Consider the following 14,297-nt stretch of genomic DNA (forward strand, 5'->3'; position numbering starts at 1 on the left):
CCCATAGATTACATAAAGTGTCTATTTGTAGAGGAACCCAAGTTTGTAAAGCGCTTGGCCCATTTTTGTGACAACCTTACAGACGAAGGGTTTAGGACAGTCGAAGTTCAAGACATCCTAGACGCGGGGATCACAGGAAATACAGGCACCAAATTCCTTTCGTGGGAGATGACATTCATCTTCCTTCTCCAAGAAGGAAATTTAGAGGAAGAAGCCTCATCATCTAGCACCCCCTCTAGTAGAACAGCTGATCTGGTCAAACTCAGACATCTACATGGAAGAGAGTCTTGACGATCCAAAAGAGGAGATGGAAGCAGCTTAAGCATTGAGCCTACTTCAAGAGCCCCTAGTAGAGAAAGAATCTGCATCGGAGACCATTGACCCAGACTCTAAATTATGGTCCTTGCCCCCCCTCATCATCGATGGAGAAGAGTATGTATTCCTCCATGACATTGAGATTCTTTTTGGACTACGAGAGGATGAGGCACTCGGAGTCCTATTAGGGTTCGATGTTGACACAAGTGTCAAAGATCTCGAGGTCTTAGGTACCGAAGACTAGACAATGGAAGACTTTCTCTTGATGACGCTAGTTTCAATGAGGGATGTAGACATGTCCATATACGATGCACAACCCTCTCATGCAGAAGCTTCCACCTCCAACACAGGTCAAGAGAAAGCGTCCACCTCCCAAATGGAACATCACACAACACCTGGTTCCATCAACATTGCAAATGAGGAAGGGATAGAAGCCGACGACGCTGTAGTGGTAAGTTCGAACAATATTTTTTATTTTGATGTTCTTTCAGTATAATTTGTTTTGTTGGTCTTCTAATGTTTGTTGAATTGTTGCAGGATGCGTTTGAGCTTGATGAATTCTCATCTCAAGGGGGTAATGTTCGCAGCGCATTTGGGCGAGATCATTCTTTGGCCCATTACCTTGACAAAGTCGCAGAGCATATCGTGGTCTTTCACAGCAAATTTTCTCCTTGAGGTCCTTCAGAGCTGCTAAAGTGCAAGGCTTTGTCGCGCGCTATCGGCTGCTACAACATTACTCAGAATGCCGACAAAGTCATTTTGGTACACCGCCTGGCTGCTATCAATGCCTTTGGATCGAACATTCATGGCAGGGCATTGATGGCAACGACTATGTCTTTGGCAATAGGAGAGGAGGATGTTAGTGTTGTTGCAGCTAGATTTATATCTAGGAATCCACTAGGGGATTCAAAGACCCCTATTCTCGATGTACTCAAACTAGCCAAGAAGAAAGATAGCCTGTGAGGCCTTTTGTATATATAAACATATATTTAAATGGATATTTCAATGGATACATGACTACATGTCTTTATTATTTGTTTTAAGTTATCATTGCTCGTCATGAATTTCATTGTATTTTGTTTAAATCTTTGATGATATGTTTTCTCCATCATTTTAATTGTGTTAATTTAATACATTTGTATCCAATTTAGCATCATTTTCACCAATTCTAGGTATCAAAAGTTCATTTTTGTCAAATCTTGAAGGAATTTCACCATTGCACAGAAGGGAAAAGTGTCCAGCACGTTGCCAGGACCCCAGAAAACCCAAAACCCACCACGGCACAAATTTGGCATTCTGGACTTGTGCCGGACACTTTTCCCTTTTGTGCGATGGTGAAATTCCTTCAGGATTTGACAGAATTCAAACTTACATTAAAATGATCAGTTACTGCAGTCATAGAAATGGAAAATACACAACAATGCGATGGTGTAGAGAATGTCGATATATTTTATTTAAAAAAATGGGCCCTTGGGCCTTAGATACAAGATAGTGCCTTCAAGGGCAGGAGGTGGTCTAAGTCCTAAGAGTGGGTTACAAGAGAATCTAGGGCTTCAAACTTGGGTCACTCCATAGCCGCTTCGCTAGAGCCATGTCCTTGTCCATGACTGTGATGCACTTTGCATGGATGGCACACAAGTTGGCATTCTCGAATAGAGCGGTGGTCACTTGCTTCGCAGCCTCTTGGAGCGCCCCCATAGCTCCTGTGCTGAATCGCACGTCGTTCTTGTATCCCTGTGCTATCTCCCGTACCACACGTTGGAAGGGAGCATGCGGGATCAAGTTGTCGGTGGTCTGCATTTGCCTGATCTGCCTCAGGGCCCGCGCTCATGGCTTTGCTCTATACGGCTTCCTGGCTCTTGGTGGGGGCCTTACAGGTACCCAAACACCAGCCCACGGCCTCCTGTCTGCCTTGAACTTCTTCCACTGCTCTTGTCTGCATTGATCCTCCTCTGAGTCCTCCTCTCGCTGACGTCTTGAGCTTTGACCTTCTTTGGGATGGGGCTTCCTCGGCATCTGCTTTACCCTCCTCATGGGCACATGGATCATCTCTGAGATGGGCTGTATCACTGGGAGAGGGAAGATGGTGCTCTTCCTGGCTGTTTGTTGGCCCTCAGGAGGCCTCTCTATGTCCAAGAGGTTATCGAACACATTTTGCTCGATTGGGAGAGGGCTCTCATCGGGAGGGGAAGGCCAAGGGGAAGGTTGAGGGGAAGGCTAAGGGGAAGGTTGAGGGGAAGGCTAAGGGGAAGGATGAGGGGAAGGTTGAGGGTCAGAGGCTGAGGCTGAGGGGAAGGCTGAGGTTGAGGGGAAGGCTGGGGGAAGGCTGAGGGGAAGGCTTGCTCAGGAGAGTTGTGGGAGGGCTCACGAGAGTCGGGGGAGGCACCACTGGACTTGAGTAAGTTTGTGTGCGCAGATGCCATGGAGGTGGTGGAGCTAGAGGAGGAAGGGTGGAGGCGACGTCTAGTGGGTCTAGCCGTGTTCTTCACTCTTGCCATTAAATAATGAGAGTGAGGTTTTTTTTTAACGTTTTATATAGGCCCATCATGTTTTGACATCCCTTTTAATTACGTTTAGGGTTTCTTCATGCCCCCTGCTGCCCCGGCCCTAACCCCTCTAAAACCCCCACCCTCGTCGCCCTCCCCCCCATTGCCCTCCCCCTACTTGCCCCACCCACACCTGTCGCCCTCCCCCATACCCCCCATCCCCCCCCTTCCCCCACCCTTGCTACCACTCCACCCCTCCCCTTGCCCTGCCCCATGCTCCTCCTTTCTCTCCCCCCTCCTTCACCATGTCCCCACTTTCCCCAACATCACGTGAGTACAAAAATTGTGGTCAAAATAAGCAAGATATTAAAGAGTGAGTACACAAATTGTGGTCAAAATAAGTAATATATTTATTTCATATTTGTATACAATTACACCATAGCTTTTGTTGGTGGTTGGACCCATCTGCTCCCTTCTCTCACTCTAGCTTGCAACCTATGTGCAACTCCTCGACTCCCTATGGATGCTTTCCAAGCACTATGCCTTCTATTCTTTGATACAATTTGAACTGCTTTTGCAAGTTCTGATGCCTTTGCCTTTTTAGACTTCAAAGTCCTTCCTAGTAGACATCTAAAAAACCAGTCAAACATCTCATGCAATGCATTGCTGCGAGTGACACCACCACCATGCCTTGAGTTCTTGAAGTAGGCTGCCTTGGCTCTATAGTGCGACTTCTCCATGCCTTGTGTATTCCAAATGGACAAAGGACCCCAATTTTGTACAAACCATGGTCCGTGTGCATAGAGAATATGCAACATGATGAGAATCATTTTAGCAAACAAAACTATTTATAAAGCAAGTGCTAAATTTACGACCGTGCCAAGATTACCATGTAATGCGTAATGTGCAACTCCCCCCATGCTTACACCATTAACTGCATAAACTCTTTCATAGCCATCTTGAACCTTTCATAATACATCTCATCGATTTGAACCCAGCGAAGCAATTTTATCAATGCATCTACCTTTGTCCATACTTTAGCTCTCAAAGTTGCTACTTGAGGATGAGAAGCCTTATTAGTTGTGCATTCACACAATGCTTTCCAGTATTCCCAACCCAAACTACTTTGAGACAATGTATGCTTGTCTTTATTGAGATTGTGGTTCGATAGGAATCTCCTTGCCTTCCCTCCACCCATGGACACTTTTGCACAGGAAGATTTTGTGTTGCCCTAGACATTTTCTTATCCTCCTTAAGTTTGACATGTCCTCCATGGAATCCCATCTCTGAAAGCAACTTCTTAGCTTCTGTAATGCACTGTGCGGATACTTCTTGCGAAATTAAATTCCAAGCATAAACAAGATGCAAATACAACAACTCATCAAGTACATGCAATTTTGCATGTAAAGTACATATATGTGTACTCTCTCAAGTGGGATGGGCAAGATGGGATCCCACTTTGGATCCTTCTTGTTGTGATTGGGAGCTTGCATTTGGCTACAAGATAGAATGCCATTCTCCCATTATAAGCCAGCCTTTTGATTATGTTGCAAACACATGCAATAAAGGCATGTGTTCATTGCATTTGCCCCTATATCACAACCATGCAAGCACTTGAGAGTTTTCAAATCACCATCAAGATGCCATTCAACTTGAAAGGTTCCATGGCCATCGACTATCAATGTTTGCCCTTCCTCTTGTCTTTAGATCGTCGATGGAATTCCTGTTCTATCTAGAACCCACTTCAATGTCTCATGGCACTCTTTTGGAGTCTCAAATGCTGCAAGCCACCATATATCTTTCTTTGATTGCACTGAGACGTCTTACTCTACTTCTTCGTCCCCTTAAACAAAGGCTAAGGCTTTATTCATAATGCAGATGTTGACTCTCTCTAACTTGTGTTCTTTCACCAACTGAGCTTCATCCATTTCGATCACAAATATGACCTTTCGATTGTAATCTGTACAACAAAAGAGAAAAATCGTTAGGATAAACATGATATAGGAAATGAACTAGTAAAGTGCAATGTTATAATGGATTTCCTCTTACCATCTTCTCTCATGCCATAGAATTTGACCATTGCTTATTGCAGTTTCTCAACATCTAAGTAGACATTGTTGAAAGCATTCATCTCAAAGGTTTGCAAGCCAGATTTCTTTTTACTCTTCCAAGTCATTGTGCCCCTTACACAATGTTACCCTCCAAGCATTTCTCTTGCACATTGGTTTGTCTCTCGCGGTGCACGTCTCACAAACCAAGGTGTGGATAGGGGCACTGTAGACTTCTTATACTTTCCTAAAATAATAGACTTGAAAATTTTGAAAATAGATGTGTAAGCTTCACGACTTACACCAGCAATATCACAAGCTATAAGCATCTCCTTTCAACTTTGCATCCACAATATCCTTGAAGTCCTTCATCACTTCTTCAGCAACTTGCACATGTAGGCGCTTGTATCTTGGGTCCCTTAGTATCCCAATGACATCGCTTGACTTCAATAAACTAGCTAGAGCATATGAACAGTCAATATCATCCCCGTCTGTTCTTCCCATCACATCTTCCATGAAGTTCCTAAAGAAGAACGCAATAAAAGCTTAGTCACAAACAGTGTAGCACAAAAAATTGTAATCTCATTGGAACATTTGATAACCAATCTTGTAGCTCGAACTCTCCTCTTTCTAGCACCACTAGTGGGTGCCAATGCATCCATGTTATGTAAGTACCTTCTTTTCCTCTAGCTTCACGACTTACACCGGCAGTATCACAAGCTGCAAGCATCTCCTTTCCATCCACAATATCCTTGAAGTCCTTCATCACCTCTTTAGCAACTTGCACATGTAGGCGCTTGTGTGTTGGGTCCCTTAGTATCCCAATGACATCACTTGACTTCAATAAACTAGCTAGAGCATATGAACATTCAATATCATCCCCGTCTGTTCTTCCCATCACATCTTCCATGAAGTTCCTAAAGAAGAACACAATAAAAGCTTAGTCACAAACAATGTAGCACAAAAGAGTGTAATCTCATTGGAACATTTGATAACCAACCTTATAGCTCGGACTCTCCTCTTTCTAACACCACTAGTGGGTGCCAATGCATCCATGTTATGTAAGTACCTTCTTTTCCTCTCCTTCAATCCCAAAGGTGTTTCTTTCATCTTTTGCACTCATTCTTCTGCCTTCTCTCCTTCCTTCTCTACGGCTCATTGAACTTGATTGTATATAGATCTTTCCAAGCCTTTTTTGGACTGATCTAGCTTACAGAGTGACTCTTCTAATTTATGTCGCTCCAAGTCCAATGCATTTCGTGCGAAGTCCAATGCTTTGGCTTTATCACATGAAGATCCTGGTTCTTGCTTTGAAGATCCTGCATAGAGTTATGCATTGCAACAATGGTGCTGTTTCCTAAATGTGCTAGCATCTCTACTTGGGCTTTGTGCATCTCACTTGCTTGCATAGCCATTGACTAAGCATTGTTTAACTGATTGCAATAACCAAGCAACCCCGCATGTCCATTTCTAACAAACCAAACTAGCTCATGAATTGTATGGAAAGGAGGGCTCTTTTGGTTGGTAGGATCTAAAGGATACAAGGATCCTTCTACCCAAAGGTCGAGATGCTTCTTTCCTTGCGAACGAAGACTGTGGATTTTGGAAGCTCCCCTTAATTCTAGACTACATGTGCTTGCATATTTAGCCTCCAACTCTTGGTACTTGTTGGAGACGTCCTCGAATGGTGCCATGACTAAAGGAGTGTAGAGAAGGAGACGGTGTGGAGATGCAAGCTTGAAGGAGCAGCACGCAGGAAGAGGGAGGGCGAGGAGGAGGAGGGATGGGGGAGGGAGGACCAGTAGTTGAAGAGGAGGAAAGGGGGGTAGACCAGCAGGTGTGGAGGGTGAGGAGTAGGCATGGAGGAGGAGGGAGGGAGGAGGGAGGAGTAGGAGGGAGGGGGGAGGAGGAGCAACGGTGGAGGAGGAGGGAGGGGGAGGGGAGGAGGAGCAGGTGTGGAGGAGGGAGGGAGGGGGAGGGCAGGAGGAGCAGGCATGGAGAAGGGAGGGAGGGAGGTGGAGGAGGAGGAAGGGGGAGGAGTGAGGAGGGGGAGGGGGAGGGGAGGAGAGGGGAGGGGGAGGAGGGAGGGAGGGAGGGGGAGGAGGAGGGAGGGGGAGGAGGGAGTGAGGAGGGGGAGTGATGGAGGGGGAGGGAGGGAGGGAGGAGAGAGAAGGAGGGAGGAGAGAGAAGGAGGGAGGGAATTCAAAATTCAAATTTTGAATTTTGAATTTTTTGGTTCCCACCTAGGAGTAAGAGTTGTGTAAGAGGTGTAAGAGGTGGGGTCACTTTTGGGCTTAACCCACCTAGGTGAGGGGGGGTTAGGACTTTTTGGGACCTACCTTGGCCCTTTCATTAGGACTAATCCATTCCTTATGAGGCCCTTTTGAGACCCCAATTCTCCCCTAATGTGCCTCTAGGTGCGTGAAGGTATTAATATATTAAGTATCATGACTAACGTATTGTAGAATATCTGGTGTCTAAGATATATGACACAGATTTATTTTTTTTAAATATATTGTCCTCACACACCCATTGAGTTGTCATGAATAATGTATTGTGGCATATCTAGTGTCTAAGATAGAGGTAACCTTGATATGTTGAAAAGAAAAGGAAGTTGCCACTCGTATAGTTCACATCTAAGCTAAGTGCCACATCTACATGTTATTGGTCTATCTTGCTTACATGCACACATGTCCAAGCACAGGGAGTGTTCACGAAAGACTGACATTTGATGTTTGCAAAGTTTCAAACACTTAACTATTAAAACACCAATTTTTGTAAACAGTCATGAGGTATGCATTGCTTCAAATTCAAAAACCATGAAGGTAGTTTCAAGCATCCCTTCCAATTCAAAATTCTCAAATAAAGGAGACTATTTCAAAGGTCCAAAGGCTCAAATTTTGGATATGTGGCATGCTCTTAGTCTCCAAGTGGCCAAGTGTCCTTGCTTCTTTTTGCCTTTGTCCATGGTTATTAGGTAATACATAGATATATTCTCTCCAATTTGCTTGACAAAAACCTCATTTTCTATATAGGAATCATAGATCCTAATTCATTCTCGATATGCAATTTCACATTTCCTAGATAGTAACATACTTGGGCTACATACGAAATACACTTCCCCACACAGCAAACTAAAAATTCACATTATTATCCATATAAAATCTCACATTTCCTACATAGAAATATACTTGTACTATATGGGAAATACAATTCACTATATAACAAACTTAAAATCCAATCTATTATCCATATAAAAACTCACATTTACTAGATAGCACAATATAGGTAATCAAATTTCCTATATAAGAAAGGAAAAATCCACTTGATTCTCCATATAAAGGCTCACATTTATTGGAAAGCTATATAGCAAATACAATTCTCTAGACACGAGGAAAAAATGGTTAGTTATATCTAGCAAATATGCATGAATTTCCTAGTTTGGAAGCACTTCACTATATATAGCTAGCCCAGTTGCACCAACAATCCAGGCATTGAGGATTCACCCACCAGCCTTCATTGAAGGCAAGCTAGATGGTATGAACTACACTTTGTGGAAGTTTAAAATTACTACTATTCTGGATTCATATGAGCTTCTGGAGACACTACTGGGGACTGACCCAGAGCCACAAGGAACCCCCGACCCAGCAAATCTGAGGAGTATGCTACCTCTTAATGCCGACCTTCTACGAGCTTGGAAACATAGGAATGCAGATGCCCTGTGTGCCCTGGTTACTACTAATAGTGTTTTGACCTTAATTCAACATACATCTAAGGCAACTGTGGCCTGGAACATATTGAAGAGTCAATATGAGACGTGGAATCAAACAAGGATCTAGAACCTGGAGAATCAACTCACAGTTGAGAAGTTTAATGAGGGAGAGACAGTGGAGGCGTTCATGACCCGAATCAAAAATCTGCATGACCAGATGGCTGTGGGGGGCTAAGGTCACTGTGCCTTTACCCCGGTTATGTAAATACTCAAACACATATATATATGAATGAAAAAGAAGATTAGGGTGTTTTGCACCCACCAAAAACTTGTGTGGCTCTCTGTTTCTCTCTCTCCCTCTTCCGTTCTACTTCTATTGAGAGCAATCTCAACTAGTATAAGAGCCCGGGTGATCTAGCTGAGCGTGCATGAATGCTTGGAAGCTCAGCAGCTTTGTGGGAGGAAGGAGAAGCTCTATGAGAAGCTTTGTGGGTGATTGTACTTGCATTCGAGTGCATAGAGACCTTGAAGGAACCTTTGGAAAAGTCACTTTGGTTTTGCAAGGTGGTTTTGAGAGCCTGTTTAGTGTTTTCAAAGAAAAAGTCATTTTTAAAGATTTTCCCTGTTCCATTTGATGACAGAGACTCCGTATTGACTTGTAGAGGCAACCATTGCCTGCTTTTGGTGTCCATTTCACTTCAGAAGCTTGGAAAAACCTTTATTCTTGAATTTAGGATCATTTCGTTGGATTTCTGACTCACTGTGTTTTCTGCCCGAGTGTTGGAACTCAAGTTTGGACCAACCATTTGCAGATCTGTCAGTTCTAGTGGACTCAGGAGGTCCTAAAACTTCTATGTTGCTCATCATTTGCACTTTGATGGAGTTTACAAACAGTTCAGTTTCCAAAAACGTTTTTCAGTCCATGTGTTGGACCCAGTGATTGGGACCATGATTTCCAAAACCAATATCCCATTGCGTTCCGATGCCTAGAACCCTTATTTGTCAGTTCTTGCGCGATTCGGTGGAGTATTTTCAGAGTTATAGATCTCTATGTATTTGATTTCATCTCTCTGTTATGCATTTTTCATTTTAAGGTTTTGAAACCTTAGATTTATGCCACATGGCAGTGGATAAGTGTTGACTCCCATTTCTCACTCATTGGTTGGGACTTTAGTGTTCCAACAGAAGAGAGATATTTGCAGATTGCCTTACTGAGTCTGATTATGCAATGGTGCCCATGTTTTGAGGCATCTCAGGTTCTATTTTCAGTAGTGGTCATTGCCATGGGACCATGATTTCTTGAGCATACCTTATGCAGATCACTCTGGTTGCAGTTTGAGCCATGTGCGCTCATTCTTGCTGTGCATTGGGTTGCAGTTAATGATTTATAGGCCTAGATTGCCTTGTGGGATGCTATTTTATGTTGAGGGATAGCTTTGACAGTATCTTTTGATGCTTTGAGCTTTGAGTTTTGGTGATATTTCACTCTATTGTGGTATACACATTTGGGTGCACTTGGTATCTAGTGCGATTCTCTCTTGCAGGCACTAGCATTTGGGATTTTGCTTTATTTGCATCATGGCATCCTCTTCCATGTCTGAAAAGGAGTTTTTAGCATTAAAAAGTTTGATGGGACAAACTTTTCTTTGTGGAAAGAACAGATAAGGGATGTGCTTATTCAAATGAAGCAGATAAAACCCTTGCAAGGGATTGTAGCTAAGCCTACAGCTATGTCCATAGATGAATGGAATGAGTTGGATGCATTGGTAAAGTCTACCATTAGACTTCATCTTGGGGAGACAGTTTATTTCACAGTAGTCACTAAAAAGACTACGGAAGCTTTATGGAAAAAGTTGTGTGCTACATATGAGAAAGAGACTGCCTCAAACAAAGTCTATCTCATGAAGAGATTGTTTGAACTACACATGAAGGAGGGAGTATCCATAGCTTTGCACTTGAATGAATTTAATATCATTTTCACTCAGCTTCAAGCTCAAAAGCTGAATTTCGATGCGAAAATGAGGGCAATATTTCTCTTATGCTCATTACCATCCTCATGGGATACTTTTTGTACTGCTATCAGTAACTCTGCACCTGGTGGAGTATTGAACTTTGATGATGTGGTTGGTAGCTTATTGGTCGAGGAGATTATACGGAAGTCAATGAAAGGCAACAAGCAGGATGAAGCCTTAAATGTGCAAAGGGGCAGATTACAATCCAGGGGGAAGTTTCAAGAAACAGGGAAGTCTCGTAGCAAGTCGAGGGCATGGAACATTGAGTGTCACTCTTGTGTAAGAAGGGCCACATGAAAAAGGATCGCTACAAGCTTAAAAGAGAGAAAAAGGATAAGAAAAAGAATGCAAATCGGGGTGCAGATCAGAAGGAAGAGAGTCCAAGGTAGGACAAAGGAAAAGTGTGTTAGATATGCTCAATGCTCCACCCTCCTGGTAACCACTAGTGGTCCAAGGTGCTCAAGTTGTAAGGCCCCCATATGAGGAGAAGCCATGTGTGAGCCTGGGATAGTGGATGGTAGATCCTGACTTTCATGTCAGATGAGGTTTATCAATGAGACTATTGATGGTAGAAAGGTGATTGTGTGGGAGCCCCTTATTCTTGCTGGGGCTTGGGGGCCAATTGGCCCCCTTGGTGGGGGTTCGGGGGCCGGAGCGCCCGAGGTGACGGTATAGGGAATACTCCTTGAATATTCCATGGATGACTAGTCAGTTCCACTGACTAGGTTGATTGGTTGGCTCCACCGACTAGGTTGATTGGTCAACTCCACCGATTACGTTGATCCGACTACCGCCCTCATAGCTATAAAGAGGCGACCTCCCTAGTCCATTGTATTAAATTAGTTCAGATCAGATTAGATCTTCCAGCTAGTAGCTCTTCACCTAGTATCTGTCTAGATCGCCATCTAAGCTCCACTGTGGGAGCACACAGGTGGACGGAGCCATCATCTGTACTACATCAGTATTGAAGGAAAAGTTTGTTCCTCTTCAGTTTGCTATGTACTCTCTATTCTTTATTCAGTTTCTGTTTTGCTGTGCTCTGTAATTTAACATGGTATGAGAGCCCAGGCAGCTCTAAGGATCGAGGAATAGAAGAGAGGCAAGGGCCTTAACAGCATACGGAGTGATGGCAATAGGAAGCGGCTCAACATTAAGCAGCTCGAGTTCAGCAGCTGTTGCTGCACCAAAAATATAGGCATTGAGGATTTGCCCACCAGCCTTCACTGAAGGCAAGCTAGATGGTATGAACTACACTCTGTGGAAGTTTAAAATTACTACTATTTTGGATTCATATGAGCTTCTAGAGATACCTCCTAATGATGACCTTCTACGAGCTTGGAAACGTAGGAACGCAAATACTCTATGTGCCCTGGTTACAAGTACTATTGATAGTGTATTGACCTTGATTCAGCATACATCTAAGGCAACTGTGGCTTGGAACCTACTGAAGAGTTAGTATGAGATGCGAAATCAGACAAGAATCTAGAACCTAGAGAATCAGCTCGCAGCTGAGAAGTTTAATGGAGAGACAGCAAAGGTGTTCATAACCCGAATCCAAAATTTGCGTGACCAGATGGCTGGTGTTGGGATACAAAATACTAGCGAAGAGCTAGCTCGGTGGTGTCTCCACATATGTCCACCAAGGTTTGATGGACTAGTAACAATGCTTAACACTCAGGTGAGACCCCAACCAATGTCATTTGAGGAGTTCTATGCTTTACTTATGGAGGAGGAATTGAGGCTTAAAGGTCAAGATGGAGGCGGCAATGGGGATGCTACATTCTCTACCACTGTGAAAGGCAAAGGTGGTTCCTCCGCCAAAGGTGAGTCCTCTACTAGTGGTGACAAAAAGAAGAAGGGTGGCAAGATGAAGTTTCAGGGAGAACACTTCTACTACAAGAAGAAGGGCATTATGATTGCAGATTGCCGGGTCAAGAAAGCAGATGAAAAGAATAGTATCTTGCAGAAGATGGATAAGGGGAAAGAGATAGCTAAGACAGTGGAAGCAGAGTTGGATCTATTTCTGGCCATTGAGGAAGAGTGTTCCTCAGTTCAAGAAGCTTCAACCACTGATTCATGGGTGTTGGATAGTGGTGCCTCCCGTCACATGACCTACAAGAAGGGTCTATATTGTTCCATGCAGCCTCTACAAATATTGCATCACCATGATGGTTGGTAATATTGCAAAATGCCTGTTGAGCTTACAGGTACTGTTTCATTTGTTTCTGCAAATGGAGATGTTAAGAAACTATCCAATGTGATGTATGTTCCACAAATCAAGAGAAATTTGCTATCATTTGCTTCCATAACTGACCTTGACCATCAGGTGAGGTTCAACAAGACATGAGCAAAAATTCTGGATAGTGCTGGCAATCTTGTTGGCATAGGAGTAAGGAGGAACAGCTTGTATGAGCTAAGTGCTCTTATAGCCACCGCTAGGGTGGGCACAAGCAGACTCTGGCATGAAAGATTCGGCCACATCAGATTTGTAGTGCTGGAGGAGATGCAGAAGCAAGGTATGGTTGGTCACTTACATACAGTCACAGAAATCAAAGAACCGTGTGAAGCTTGCATGATGGGTAAGCAACAAAGAAAGGCATTCCCACAAGAAAGCAAGAATAGAGCAAACGCTCCTCTAGAGTTGGTGCATGTTGACTTGTGTGGTAAGATGCCTACACAGGCCTTGGGGGGATTTTCCTATTTTTTATTGACTGTCGACGAATATAGTAGGAAGATGTGGGTGTACTTTCTTCGCGAAAAGGCTCAAGATTTTGGTAAATTTAAAGAATGGCTATAGCTTATTGAAAATGACACAGGGAGAAAAGTGAAGAAAATCAGATCGGATGTGGTGGTGATTTTGTTTCTACAGAGTTTGGAGATTTTTGCAAGAGCAAAGGGATCAAGCAACAAACGACAATGCCACACACGCCTCAGCAAAATTCGATTGTTGAATGGTGAATGCAGACCACGGTGGAGATGGGGAGGTGTATGTTGAAAGGTGCTGGACTGCCAAACCACTTTTGGGCTGAGGCTCTCAATATTGCGGTTTACATCCTTAATCACAACTATACAAAGGCACTCAAAGGTAAAACACCACATGAGGCTTACAATGGTAAGAAGCCATCTGTCTCCCACTTCAGAATGTTTGGGTGTGAATGCTATGCGCATGTACCAGACAAAGAGAGAAACAAGCTACAACCAAAAAGCACCAAATGTATCTTCTTAGGCTATTGTGATGAGAAGAAAGCCTATAAGTTGTATGACCAAGAGGCAAAGAAGATCATAGCGAGCCACGATGTGGTGTTCAGGAAGCAACCACATGCAGTGGAGGCAGAGAAGAGCTCTTCCACTTTATCATCAAGCGAAGAGGTAATTCACTATGAACCTGTCCCAAGAGCTATAAAGGAGGAGGAATTATCAGATGATGAAGGAATAAGTCACCAACCTATTGTTACACCACCGGTAAAGCCATTGCCGCGATGGGTAAGGTAGCTCTACGACCATGATAACCAGATGCCCATGTCTGTTGACAGCATGCAGATGGACCAAGGCGGTCTCAGAGAATCGAGGAGCAAAGGAGGGCTTCTGCTCACATAGTCAATATGGCCTTAATGGCTGAGATTATTGTAGAAGTAAAAGAGCCTACGAGTTGGAGGAAGCACTTGCAGACTGAGATTGGAAAAATGCTATGCAAGTAGAATATGACAGCATCATAAAGAATGAA

The 14,297-nt window shown here is 43.6% G+C and overlaps 1 long non-coding RNA gene across 1 annotated transcript; it reads left to right on the plus strand.

Annotated features, from left to right (window-relative positions):
* Positions 1-610: 610 nt before the first annotated feature.
* Positions 611-990, plus strand: LOC147897166 (uncharacterized). The gene is made up of 2 exons (XR_015541741.1): positions 611-766; positions 853-990. It is a non-coding gene; the product is annotated as an uncharacterized LOC147897166 (long non-coding RNA).
* Positions 991-14,297: the final 13,307 nt, after the last annotated feature.

This window comes from Dipteris shenzhenensis, chromosome 11, assembly GCF_047967505.1.
Source record: "Dipteris shenzhenensis isolate YYH24624 ecotype China chromosome 11, Dip_SZ_1.0, whole genome shotgun sequence".
Classification (NCBI taxonomy): domain Eukaryota; kingdom Viridiplantae; phylum Streptophyta; class Polypodiopsida; order Gleicheniales; family Dipteridaceae; genus Dipteris; species Dipteris shenzhenensis.